This window comes from Patagioenas fasciata, chromosome 9 (genome assembly GCF_037038585.1).
Source record: "Patagioenas fasciata isolate bPatFas1 chromosome 9, bPatFas1.hap1, whole genome shotgun sequence".
In the NCBI taxonomy this organism is placed as follows: domain Eukaryota; kingdom Metazoa; phylum Chordata; class Aves; order Columbiformes; family Columbidae; genus Patagioenas; species Patagioenas fasciata.
This window is the reverse complement of record NC_092528.1, coordinates 23,229,241-23,241,666: the sequence shown is the minus strand read 5'-3', so window position 1 is coordinate 23,241,666 and position 12,426 is coordinate 23,229,241. Positions and strand designations below refer to the sequence as shown.

General features: G+C 49.3%; 1 long non-coding RNA gene across 1 annotated transcript; it reads right to left on the bottom strand.

The window, feature by feature from the left end:
• Window positions 1-1,421: 1,421 nt before the first annotated feature.
• On the bottom strand, window positions 1,422-6,157 carry LOC139828646 (uncharacterized). The gene is made up of 3 exons (XR_011740535.1): window positions 3,746-6,157; window positions 3,388-3,535; window positions 1,422-1,944 (listed from the first exon to the last, which is right to left on the bottom strand). It is a non-coding gene; the product is annotated as an uncharacterized lncRNA (long non-coding RNA).
• Between the last annotated feature and the right edge of the window lie 6,269 nt (window positions 6,158-12,426).

Below are 12,426 nucleotides of genomic sequence, written 5' to 3'. Positions count from 1 at the left end.
TTCATGAACAAAAACTCAAGCTGAAACTTACTTGCACTCACTATCTGATGATTTCTTACGAATAATGAAAACATTTGTTTAAAAATAAAAAAAACCTAGGCCAGGCCCCAAGTATTTTTTGTGCAGAACAGGCTGAGAACAATTGACCAAGCAATTTATAACAGGTCATTCAAGCTCTTTTGGCGAGCGGCTCCTCCTGGCATCCAGCGACTCCCCAGTGCTCACCGGGGCCCTTCCCACCGGCGCCTGGCGCTGCATCCGCACGAGCGCTTACCCGTGTCTCCATCCTCCCACTGCGGTTGAACAGACTTCTTCTTAACCAACTGCGGCTTAATAAGCTTCTCCAGTGAGCAGAGATCTGTAAACAGCGGTATCAGTTATTCTGTCTGACCTGCAAGAACAAAATTGTTTTCCTGCTCGTGAAGGAAATCTTCAGAGCGGAGCTGGGGATACACAAGCGCAGCCCCACATAGACCATAAATAAATATATATAAGTGCACACACTCTTTTATTCTGCATGCCTGAAAGCTAGAAATAATGTCTGACGCTCAGAAGAAAGGAAATATTTAGTTAAGAGAAAAAGAGAGAGCTGTAAGAAGGCAAGAGAAACGCTATATATTTATTTTTTATGGTGTAAATTGAAAGCCCGCGCTTTCAGCTTCCCTGAATTATTTTACGACATATCTCTGGCAGAAATCAAAAAGATCTGCTCACATCCAGCCCTTCAATTATTGCACCTCGCTCTTCGGTGTGCCAAAATGACATCTTAAGAACTGGCAGGAAGCTTTTCCTCGGCGCTCTCGCTCGCACGCAGGGAGGCTGCTCCGCCGCTCAAAGGTGTCGGGAGATTTTGCAGCTTAGGTCAAAGGATGTTAATAAAGCACTTGAGTCTCCATATGGTATTTTGGCACTAAAATGTCAGCTGCTTTTCAGACACTGTACTTTAATCATTTCAGACAGGCTCTTTTAAATGGTTTGTTTAGTTTGCTTAGAGAATAATATTTGTTATTTGGTTTTCAGAATGACTAATAAATGAACTGTCTTTGCTTGGGGAGAATAATGCCACTTAAGCAAAACCTAGTACTGCAGTTCAGAGCTATTTAATAAGAAATACCTGTCAGTGTCAGAATATATTTACTGTGCATTAGCTTTGAAGAACTGCAGAATTAGTTTTCCCCTTGCTAAGTTTACTTTATGTAAAATGTAACACATGAACTGTGAATATGTGGACAGCAAACAGACTGTACCAATGAATTCAGCCTTCCCTGGAAAATGCTGACAGCGGCAAGAGAAACACCTCTGAACAGACACAACTGACACCATCAAACGCGGAACGTGTGACAGCTGCCAAGGAGCCGCAGCCTCCTGCCTCCCTCCCCTTGTTTGAAAAACAAAATCCAATCCAAAATAACACGCCGTAGTCTATTTATCCTCTTGTTTAATGCGCTGGGAAAGCATCAGCATAATTAAACACTCTTAACCTTTTGGTTTTAACTCGCGATCAGGCCGTGGCGAAAAGGAAACGGTGTTGTAGGGGAGCAGGAGCTGTGCACGGCTGCTTGCTGAGCCTGGCGCTGACACAGCCACCCTGTGCCTGGGCTCAGCCCCATCCCCAGGGTACCCCCATCCCCAGGACACCTCCATCGCCAGGGCCACCGAAGTCCCTGCCACTGCCACGAACCCGCTCCCGGGAAGGCGCATTGCCGCTTTCCAGCAGCCCATCATCCTTCACCCCGAATCCAGAGCCGCAAATGAAGAGTATTCGCTCCACCACGTCGCAGCGCACTGGTTCTATTATTCATGCGGCTCAGTGCTTCCTTTCACGACCCAGGTACCATCTTGGACTCCGCAGCCATCTGGGGCGGCTGGCTGGGAGGCTGACAGTGGGTTGTGTGAAGAAGCAAGTTATTTACTCAAAAACTGTCTCTGTGGCATCTTGACCATCTGGAAAGAATATGGAAATGAGATTTTTACCGAGATGGAGCTTCTCAGTTGATAAATTAACCAGGCACCTCCAGAAGTAGGCACAGCTGATAAAAGCCTGCATATCTGAGCACGTCCCAGCTTGCGCACACTTATATAGGTGTGACCGTATGCGATTTCCCATCTCGCCCACACATCTGGGGACCTAAGTCACACTCCTGCAAAGCTGCCCTGGTTTCTAGGCAAACAAAGCCCAACTTCCGGCCATAAAATCCATGTGCAATGAAACGAGGGGCCAGGCAGGGCTGGGCTATGACGCTGTGTCACCAAAGCCCTGCTTGCAAAAGTAAAGCTGCCCCGTGGGGACCAAGCCCGATCCTGCAGGGACAGCAAGGCTGTGCACATCCTGGTGGGCTGGCCAGTCAGCTGGAGCTCCTCAGCCATCGCAGGGAAGGTGGGGTGCAAGTGTGCACCCCAGCACGGTGCACGTACCCAATTCCCAAAGCCCCCGCAGCGAGAGCCCAGCGTGGCGGGGGAATAACGCCCACGGCCTGGCACACGGGCAGGAACCTCTCGGCTCCTATGCCAGCCTCTTACTAATCAAAATATCATGCTAGGCTGGAGTGGCTCTGGCTTCCTTGAGCGTGAGTCATATCATCTGCTGATTGCCAGGAGAGCTCCCAGGAACCGGGGGCAGCAGGACAGAAATCACAGCCATCCTCCGAGCGCTGCAATTTGTGCTGGAGCTAGATGGCTCTCCAAACCTCACCAAGACAGGACCATTAAGGGTGGCTTCAAGCCAGATGCAGGTTGCTGGGATCAGAGTATGAAGCCCCAAATTAAGCACTATGAGAATGGAGCCAGGAGACTCCACCAAAGAAGTCTGTGGAATAGCAAAGTCCCTGGAACAGCCATCCTGCCTTTCAAATGCAAATGCCACCTCAAGGAAAGCCTTTTGTTCCGTGAGCCTCTGAGTACTGACTTCTAATCATCTGAGCAGACAAAATACACTTAGGCATAGGGACATGAAGAAAAACCTGCGGAGGCTGGCTTGGAGCAGGTCAGTGGTTTGAGGAAACACGCTCCCACCAGTTGAGTGAATCCAGAGACACACGTCCAGTAAAACCCAGCTGTGTGCCTGCAGAGGGGTTGTGTTCACACGTGTCCCTGCCACACTGAGCACGGTGTGAAGTTCTCTCCTGCTAATGCCGCCCTCTGTCTTGTTAACAAACCATAAAACTGCCCAAAAGCAGTTGATGTATCTGGTACCTGTTGTCCTTTCAATATTGCATACAAAAAGCCATACACAACAGCAGTCAGCTTCTTGATCATCCACTTTCTGAGTGTCCCGACAAGACTTTTTTGCCCAATGCAAAGTTGGATCAATAAGCAGTAATCCAATTATAAACTGAACTTCATATACATGAAACACCAGTGAGGGATCTAGAAAAAGCAACAGCTTACCTTGCCAGGCCTGTGATAACCTCCTCCAGGGGTGAGGGTGCTGCTAAATTCCTCAAATAATTTCCTAGTTTCCTGAAATCTCCCTTCATCTCATGGGTTCAGCATCAGCCAGCTGTCCTGCTCTAGGATGGCACTTTCCTCCCATCACCTGTGGGTTTTTAAATGGGAGCTATGGGTATAGCAGAGCTGGTGGTTGTACCTGGCTCTATCCGCGAGCCCCTTTCTCCTGCAGGGACATCGGGCAGGTGGATGCCACTGGTCCATGGAGCCCAAGAAGATGAGAACCACCACAGGCTTTGGGAATGGCTGGCCTGTCAGAGCACCCAGCAGTATCCCAGGGTGACAAACACAGACTTACCTGTACAGGGCAGTGGGCTCTTCAGCTGAAGTCCTGCTGTGCCTGAGCTCTGCTGGTGCTCAGCAGATGAGCAGTTTCCTCATTTAGGGCTCAGTGTGGTCTGAAGGTCTCCTCCGTACTGCTACTGGCGATTCTTGTGTGTGGAGGGACAGCACGAGAGCAGCAGCCGAGCATCTGTCCCCTCAAGCCTGTGGTGCAGCTGCAGCAGTCCATTTGGATTTTTAATGCTTTTCTCTAAGTAATTTTTTTTCCTCTACACGCAGGATTGCATTGAGCTCAGGTGTGCCCAGACGGCTCTGGGATACCCATGGGGCCTCCGAGTGGCATTTACTGGCCATAATACTACATGAACATGTATTAAAGTACACGATCCTATTTTGGTAATTGCCTGAAAAAGGCAGTGCATTAAAGTGAAACTAAAATCTGGGAAATTGCCAGATGATCCTGAATACTCACAGTGCCAAAGGGACGTGAAGCTGGAGCTGGCAGAGGCCCAGCCCAGGGCTCTCCATGGGGACTCATCCTCAAACTCGTAGCCCACTGCAGCAGCCACACGATACAGGAGGAAAAAAGCCCCTTCAGCAGGAGATAATACCTCAAGAGGCTCCATCCCAGGTCCTGCGCTGCGTCCTTGTACTGAGCAATGACTCAGGCAGTGGGAGATTTTGCCATTGCTGGAGTTTGCCCAGCTGACGAAAGTCACGGGAGCCGCATCCAGCGATGGGCTCCGGTTCCCTCTGTACCTGCCAGCGGCCTCAGGTTTTCCAGGAGCGGGAAGGTCTGAGATGAGACCCTCTCCCCTTTCATCCCCGGATCACAGCCTGCAGTGCTCACTTTCTGAGGAACAAGGGCCTTTTTTTAAAGCCCTCCTCAGGTTGAACTCCCAAGGCATTTGGAAACTCTGCAAAGGCAGGAATTATTAACTTGGGTTTCTAGAAAGAGAGCAGAGTGTCTAATGCTTTAAAAGCAATGTTTCAGAGGCAGAAATGATCTTCAAAATGTTTTGACTTCCAGTTTTGTGAGAAACACTTTTTTCTTTGAAATTAGCCTAATTAAAGGATCACAAAATTAATTAAAGTACAAAATGAAATGCAACGCTTCTCATCAGGTGGAATGAAACATTTTAGCATGCTCTAAAATGAAATCAGAGATGGTTTTCATGTTGATTAAAGAAAATCCCCTCTCTTTCCCCAAGCTCTGGAAAACACCGACCCAAAAAATATTCTTTCCCAAATCTGCCCAACCTGGTTCGGGGAGGGGAAGGGCTTTCCCTGCCCCAAAACATCACAGACCAGAGATTGGATCCGCTTCATCCTCGACCCTCAGCTCGCACAGAAGACGCTTTGGCTGGATGATATTTCGAAGTGCTCCTTCTTGGTGGTGGCAGCTCATTTAAAATTAGGATGAATTAGGACGGGGAGAGCTCTGCTCGGCAGAAATGCCACCGCTGGCCCCCGGCACGGGCAGCTGGGTGCCACCCTCCATAGCCATCACTGCCAGAGGTGGGTTCCTGGCCATGGCTGAACTATGCACCTGTTTAAATATAACGAGTCCCAAATGTCAGGAGTTGGGAAGGCGGCTACAGAGCCACAGTGCAGGGGTGTTGGCTCGGGAACAGCCCCCGGCAGCGGGCTGGGACCCTCTGACGCACCGATGTGACACCTGAGCTTTAATTGCCTCCAACGTGGCCCCGTCCTGCTCCCGGCAGAGCTGCTGACCCCGCCGCATGTAGCTCTTGGCACCAGAAAATACATTTTCCTCCGAGACCAAAAATTTCAGTTCACTGTAAACATCAAGAAAGAGGCTTGTGATTAAGCGGTTGGGGTTTTACAGCATCCTGATGATTTAAAGAGCTATTTAAGCGATAACTATTTTTACTGTTGTTATTTATTATGTGGGGCTGGTTGGTGCCGGGGTCCAGCCCCCTCCGCACAGCAGGTGTTCCCGTCACGAAACACCAGTGTAATGCTGGTGAGCACTGCGAAAGCAGGTGGCCACAGTCCTTCTGCTCCTTCCACAGGCTCCCAAAGGCAAGAATCAAGAGGGGGAGATGTTTCAGCCCTCGGGAGGGTGCTGAAGCCCAGACCCTTGGACGTGTTCAGTTTGCTAAACCCATGGATGAATCCAAGTCCCGCTTCCCCTCAGCAAAGCACCGAAATGCTGCTACTTTTAAGCTCATGTTTTGAGGGGAGCATCCCTACAGAGTGGCGTGAGGCATGACCAGGCACTACGTTTGAGGCAAATGCTCCATTTTTCTCTCCCCACCCTGTGATCTGGCCAAGCGCAAGCAGCTCTGCCTGTCCCGTAGGGATGACAGCGGGACCACAACCCTCAGCTCCCGGTGTCTGTGCCAGGGACTGGGCTCACAGCTGCAGCAGATTTGGGGTTTATAGTTCCTGACCAAGCCCCCTGCTTCACTGGCAGACCTTACCTGCTCGGGCAGGTGGGCGGGCAGCGTCCCGGGGCGGCTGATAAAGGGGCTCTGTGCGAAGGGATTGAGGGGCCAGCGTGTGCATCATCCTCCCTGCGGCCAGTTGGGCTGTGCAGCAGCTCCAGCACCTGCAAAACCTTATTTATAAACAGTTTTGCAACTTTGCTCATGCTTTGCTGCAGCACTCGGGGTCATCAGACCTGGAGGAGCCTCCACCAGGCATTGAGTCACCGTGAATGCCACACAGACGCCAGCACCGCAGCAGAGCCCTGTCCCTCACTCACCACAGCCGCACATCCTCCCCACCGGGATGGTCTCTGGGATGTGCTGCAAAGGCCAGAGGATGAGCTGAGCCAAAGCAAAACTCCCAGGCAGCTTCCAAGGGGTTAAGGGGCCGCACACACCCGCTCTCCCCACTGCCTTTCCGACCTCCTCCTCACAAAAGGAAAACAAAGAGGCTCTCCTAAGCGAACAAAACCCCAAGTACCTCTGCCTGCTGTAATGGCATTAGGAGAAAGGCGGGAAGAGATCCGAGCTCTCTGCTCACATTTAAGCATACAATAACAAACAAAAAAAAAAAAAAAAAAGGAAAAAGTTAAAGCCATCTGAAAGTGCCTCCCTCTCTCCCAGAAGAGTGATAAAGGCTTTTTGGCAGAGCGAGGTGGTGTTTATTTTCGTTTGTGTTGTGTTGCTGCTCTGACCCCCTCAGCTGTTAGACAGCAAACTTGACAGCCTGATTGTTTTTACTGGACCGCGCCGGAGTTTTTCGCTTTACAAAAGCGATCTGGGAGCAGTTTGCACTGATTGCTTCAGAGGGCTCCGACCAGGGACCATCGCCTCGTCCTGCGCCGTGCCCCCCGTCTCGGGCGGGACTGCAGCCGGGGCTCGGCCCGCAGCTGGTTTAAATCATCACTTTCTTCCCATTTCACTGCACAAGGCAGCACTTGAAGATTTTCCTTTCTATTCTGTTGAAATGTGACTCTAATTAGATGATAACAAGGCTCTGACATTTTCTAATCGTAATCCTATCCGTGCAAGGGGACGTTATTAAAACGATTAAAATTATTGATAAAGGGGAGGGAGGACGCTCGGTCAGAGAATTCTGTATTTGGCCCATGGCCCAGGAGGGGGAGGACAGGTCTGGATCTGTCCCCTGGGATAAAGCCACCACTGTCCCTGAGGATGTGCCGCTCTCTAAACACTTGCTTAAGTAACACAACATCTCCCACCAAGCTGGAGCCTCCCATCATGACCATGACTTAAAGGAAAGGTGGTTTTGGTGACAAAAGGGGGACCTGGCCTTCAAGTAGAACAAATGAAGAACAGCTTAATCCAATCTGAAGCTACACAGGAGGCAGCTGGACCCAGCGTTTTCCATACCCCTGCAAGCTTATGTACAAGTCCTAGTGCAACCATTACTGCTTCACATTATGTGGTTTTTACACCCTTCTTCTGGAAGGCTTTTGCTCCACGGAACACATGAATTAGCACACGGGTACGAACAATCAGGCTCTCACCTTCGCAGGTGAAATTAAAGGGAATCATGTCCCTATTCACAAGATGAGCAAGTTTTGTTGCTTTTTTTTAAAGCCAGGCACCTCTCTGCAGGCAAGAGTCAGAAACAGAAATGGAAAAATCCCAAGGGCTAAAGTTTTCACAAAGTAATGGTGAACAGGGCAAAGTTTTCTCTTTGCTGCCTCTGAAACCCCTGAGCCAAAGCAGCGGTTACATCTTCTCTGACCCAGGGACAGCCACGCAATGTCCTGCAGCCCCTGCCTGAAGTCAGCCAGCTGCCTGCCATGTGAGGGACGTCCCAGCCGCCCTGGCTGGAACCAACCTTGCAGGTCACGAACACCACGGCCAGACCCACCACCACTCATCTCTGCAGCCCCCAGCTGCCGCATTGCTGCAGGATCCCGCTGTTCTGCCTGTGGGATCCTTCTCCTCGCGAGGCCCCGTGCCCAGCTCCACATCAGCCCAGCCTGGCACGGAGGCAGGCAGCTCTGAGCCAGCTTTCTGCTCCGGAAACCTCAGGAATCTCCCTTGGTGGGGAATCTCCCAGAATAGCCCCAAGGCTCCTCTAATTCCCCACAGCTGCTGCACACCAGCAGGAGGGAGGCGGCAGCTGCACCCGGAGCATCCCCGGCCCAGCCCGCGGCGGTGGCACAGCCCCAGGAGACAGGGGATTCCTCATCCCTGGGGAAGCCCCTACATCTGCAGAGAGGACTGAGAAAGGCAGGCAGTGAAGCCTGTCAGCCAAGACACCGCAGGGCAGCTCGCAGGCTGCAACACCAGCCTTCCTGCTCCCAGAGAGCACCACACGTCCCGATTCACACGTACCCCTGTAGCTCATGTTCTCGAGGATGAAGCAGAGCAGGAATTTCCCAGCAGCCGGTGACCCCCCCAATTGACAGCAGGGCTGCTCGGCCTGGCTGTCCCCCCTGGTAGAGCAAAGGTCCCAGGGAGGGGACAAGATGCAGACTGGCTGCCGGGGGGTTCACACAGCATTGTGTGCCCAAGTATGGGGTGTTTAAGATGCCCCCCCCAGCAGGAGTTTGCACACAGGGTCAAACCGCCAATACACAGAGGACTGAAGACACCAGCGAGCTGTAGCGCTTCTCCAAGAGGAGAGAAGTCCTCGAGAGCTGGCAAAGCATTTGCAGAGAACAATTTATTCGTCCAATTTACACCTTATTTCTCTTCACAAGCAGATCATAGTCTCCATGAAATTGCTCATTGCTAGAAATTATGCAGCAAATATTTCAGAATACGTATCTCCAGCAAATTGCCTGCTGCCAGAGCTATTTCCCTATTCAGTCGGAAATCTGAGCTGTTCTGATAGGACGCACAGCTCCCGTAGCATGGCTCGTTCCCCGTCACGGAGCCACGATGTTCTCCTGGGCTGGCACCAACAGGCAGTGCTGCTTAGCTTATAAATAAAAAGCTCACAACAGAATCAACCTTACAGTGCAAAATATTCATGATTATGAATTTGAAAATCGCTTCCTATGAATAAGCCTGCACACTTTGCATTAAAATATGCTGCTTCAGCATCATTCTTGCCAGTGTACATGTTTGTGAGAACAGTGAGAGCAAACCCGAAGAGGTCAGGAAGGGACGGCGAACAAATTTATTGAGAAATTCAAACATATGTTTGGTGCTGGTTTAAAAAAAATTCTGCTGCAAATACACAGATGATGTCTCTGTCACCCTTGGAGATTGCACTGCAATAGAGCTTGCTACATGGGGACAGAGGTCTCAACTAATTGAAAAACTGATTAATTTTTACACCTACCAACTCCGATACTTTGAAGGTTTTAATTTCTCTTTAAAGTGCTGAAGATTTCTTTAAAAAAGATTTAGAATTCATATTGGAAACCCACAAAGGAGTTTTTAAGACTCTACCTTCTTATTTCAATAAAATGTAGTTTAGATTTTTTTTTTTTCCTTGGAAATATCTTCATTAAATAGAAGAGGAACTAAAGGGCATGGTAATATAATTCACAGACGATACTAAATTAGGATATATTGTACACGGCAGTGCGGACTGAGAAATAATACAAAGGGCCCCAGAGAGATTGGAAACCTGGGTAGAAAATAAATGAGATTCAATTTGGAAAAATGCCGTCGATGCCTCTGGGGAAAATAATTTGAAACACACGGAAACCTGGGAAGCAGGAATGGCTAACAGGGAGTTTAAAACAATAACAGAGAGAAAATTGGTCTGCAAAGCATTAGGGACCCCCTCTAACGCCCACTGGAGTGAGCACAGCGGTTCCTGTTTGCTGCCGCAAGGCCTCGGGGACGGTCACCACACGGAGATGGCAGAGGCACAAGCAGAAATGTGACCCAGCACAGGGTCATTGCCATGTTGTGCCAAAACCACAGGGAGGGGACCAGGGAGAGGAGCACAGCAGGGCCATTCAAACGACCAGGGTATGACCAGGGTGTATCCGTACCAGCCCCTGAAAGGCTGGACAAGGAGGAGCAGGAGGGTGAGGGTGTTCTACAGGACCACAATGAAGGTGATGGGGAGTGGGGCAAGAGACACACAAGCTAAATTTTGAATCACAACCTCAGATAACGCCTGATCAGTAAAAAGGAAAATCACAAGAGTTTTTTGGACAACACAAAGCTCTGTAGATGCACACATTCCTGCATGCAACCCTCACCTGGAAGGAGACGGGCTGGGACCCAGGTGGTCTCGATCCAACTCAAGTGTTTCTGTTCCTCTTTGGTTTCCCTCAAACCTACATACGTTTATCAAAAGCACACAGTAGGAACAAAATGGGAGCACAGAGTAAGTGTGAGCACCAGAGGGAAGGTGAAGAGAGGGCCAGGAGCAGGACATGCACTCACGTTCCTGTTGTCACTGAGGAGCTGGACCACAGCTGGATGTTCCCCCTCTGTCCAGACCCACAGCAGCTCCAGTCCCGCCAGCAGCTGGTACCACCAGGTGCTCCTGAACTGTTAGTTCAGAGAAAAAAAAGCTGACTCTAATTTCCCTCAGTCCCAGGGCTGGGACAGGATTGTCCCCCCTGCCCAGGAGGGCAGACAGCAGTACTAACATCACAGACTCAGCATTCTCGCTTTCCCACGAACCCTTTCTCCCAGAGACACCACATCTGGCAACTCAGTCCCTGCTGATGATGGCAGGAGTTCGGATGGATCAACCTGAAATTGTCGAAAGCACCACTTCACATGGCCCTGTCAGAAAGATGAGTTATAGAAGAAATTCCTGTGAACAGGTGACCTGATCCAAGCAAGGAATCAGCTTAATTTACAGCCAAACACAAATACTCTGCTGAGCAGGACCTGTAATATTTGGACATCCCCGTGGGATGGATCATGACCTTACTCAAGTCCCCTATTCCCCATCCCCTCCATTAATGTGTGCTTCCCACATCTCTTGGGGTCACCATTTTGGGAAAATAGAAGCAGGGAGGATTAAACCTCCTCACCTGCTCTCCAGCCCTGCTCAGAGGGCTGTGAGGCAGTTGGACTGGGTTGCACCAGGTCAACCAGCTTGCAGGAGGACAACAGATTCGGGTTTTTAAAAAAGCATTCTTTTTAAAGAATTGTACACTATTTCTCCAGGGCTCTTGGAGCTCTGCTCACCTGTCTTCTGTATTTCAAGAAGCCATCTGAGCCTATATATTCCAGATGATAAACTCCACCTAGCAATTTTCTCCTTTTCATTAAAATTATTTACACCAGAAGAACTTAAAACAAAAATCGATTTCAGAAGAAACAAGGAGGAACAGACCAAGGACTCCTGCTTTCCGCTGGTATTTTTTCGCTTCTGAAAGGCACACACTGTGTTTATGAACTTGAGCATCACATATATATTTTAAAAGGTAACAGCACAAACACTTGTTATGGTATCCATCATTTTTCCCTGACCTTAGAAAAAATAGAGCTCGTCAGGTAACAACATTTCTGACATTTTGAAGTTGTTTTCTTTCACCTTTGGGACAGAAATAAAATCTTTAAGCATTTTGTTGAATGAGCTTTCAGAAGTGTGGCTTTGGAGACACCTAAACAAACCCAATGTTCTTGTTTAGATCAGGCTGAAACTATGTGAGACTTTTCACTGACTCCAGAAAATAAAAATCTAATTTTAATTCTAATAAGAGTTATTGTTTCTTCAGAGCATTTTAATTTCAATGCAATTGTTCTTTTCCCCCAGATGAAAACTCTGGCACCGGCGTAGGGCCAAGGATGGTTTTGATGGTCCTTCCCAGAGCCATTCGCAGGCTCTTGGAGATGTTCATCTCACATCAGAGGGAACTTGTTTATTCGTTTTCGGGGCTATTGATTTTTAGATATATCTCTGAAACAGCTTATACCTGGCTCTCACAAGAGGGGTATGAAAGATGTGGAGACACGACTGGAAAACCTCAGAGAAGAGGGCTGAAGAGGCATTTACCTGCACTCCAGGACTGCCACAGCACACCGGCTCTCCAGCCGACCCTGAGCTTCAGCCAACGAGTGTTTAAACCTTCAGCTGAGGACAAGAGAGAATCAGGGCCTCGGGAACTGTGCCACGTACAGCACAGCAGCAACCAAATCACAACCTTCAGTGTCTTCTCTTGGGTCATCAACAACTAGATTTTAAAAACAGACTAACTGCAGGTGATTTGAGTTGAACATTCACATGTCATTTTTAAAAAATAACTTGGTTCTAAAGTTGAATGCAACAGCACATGACAAGGCAAGGACTTAAGTGTAATCTATTACCTAAATAAAT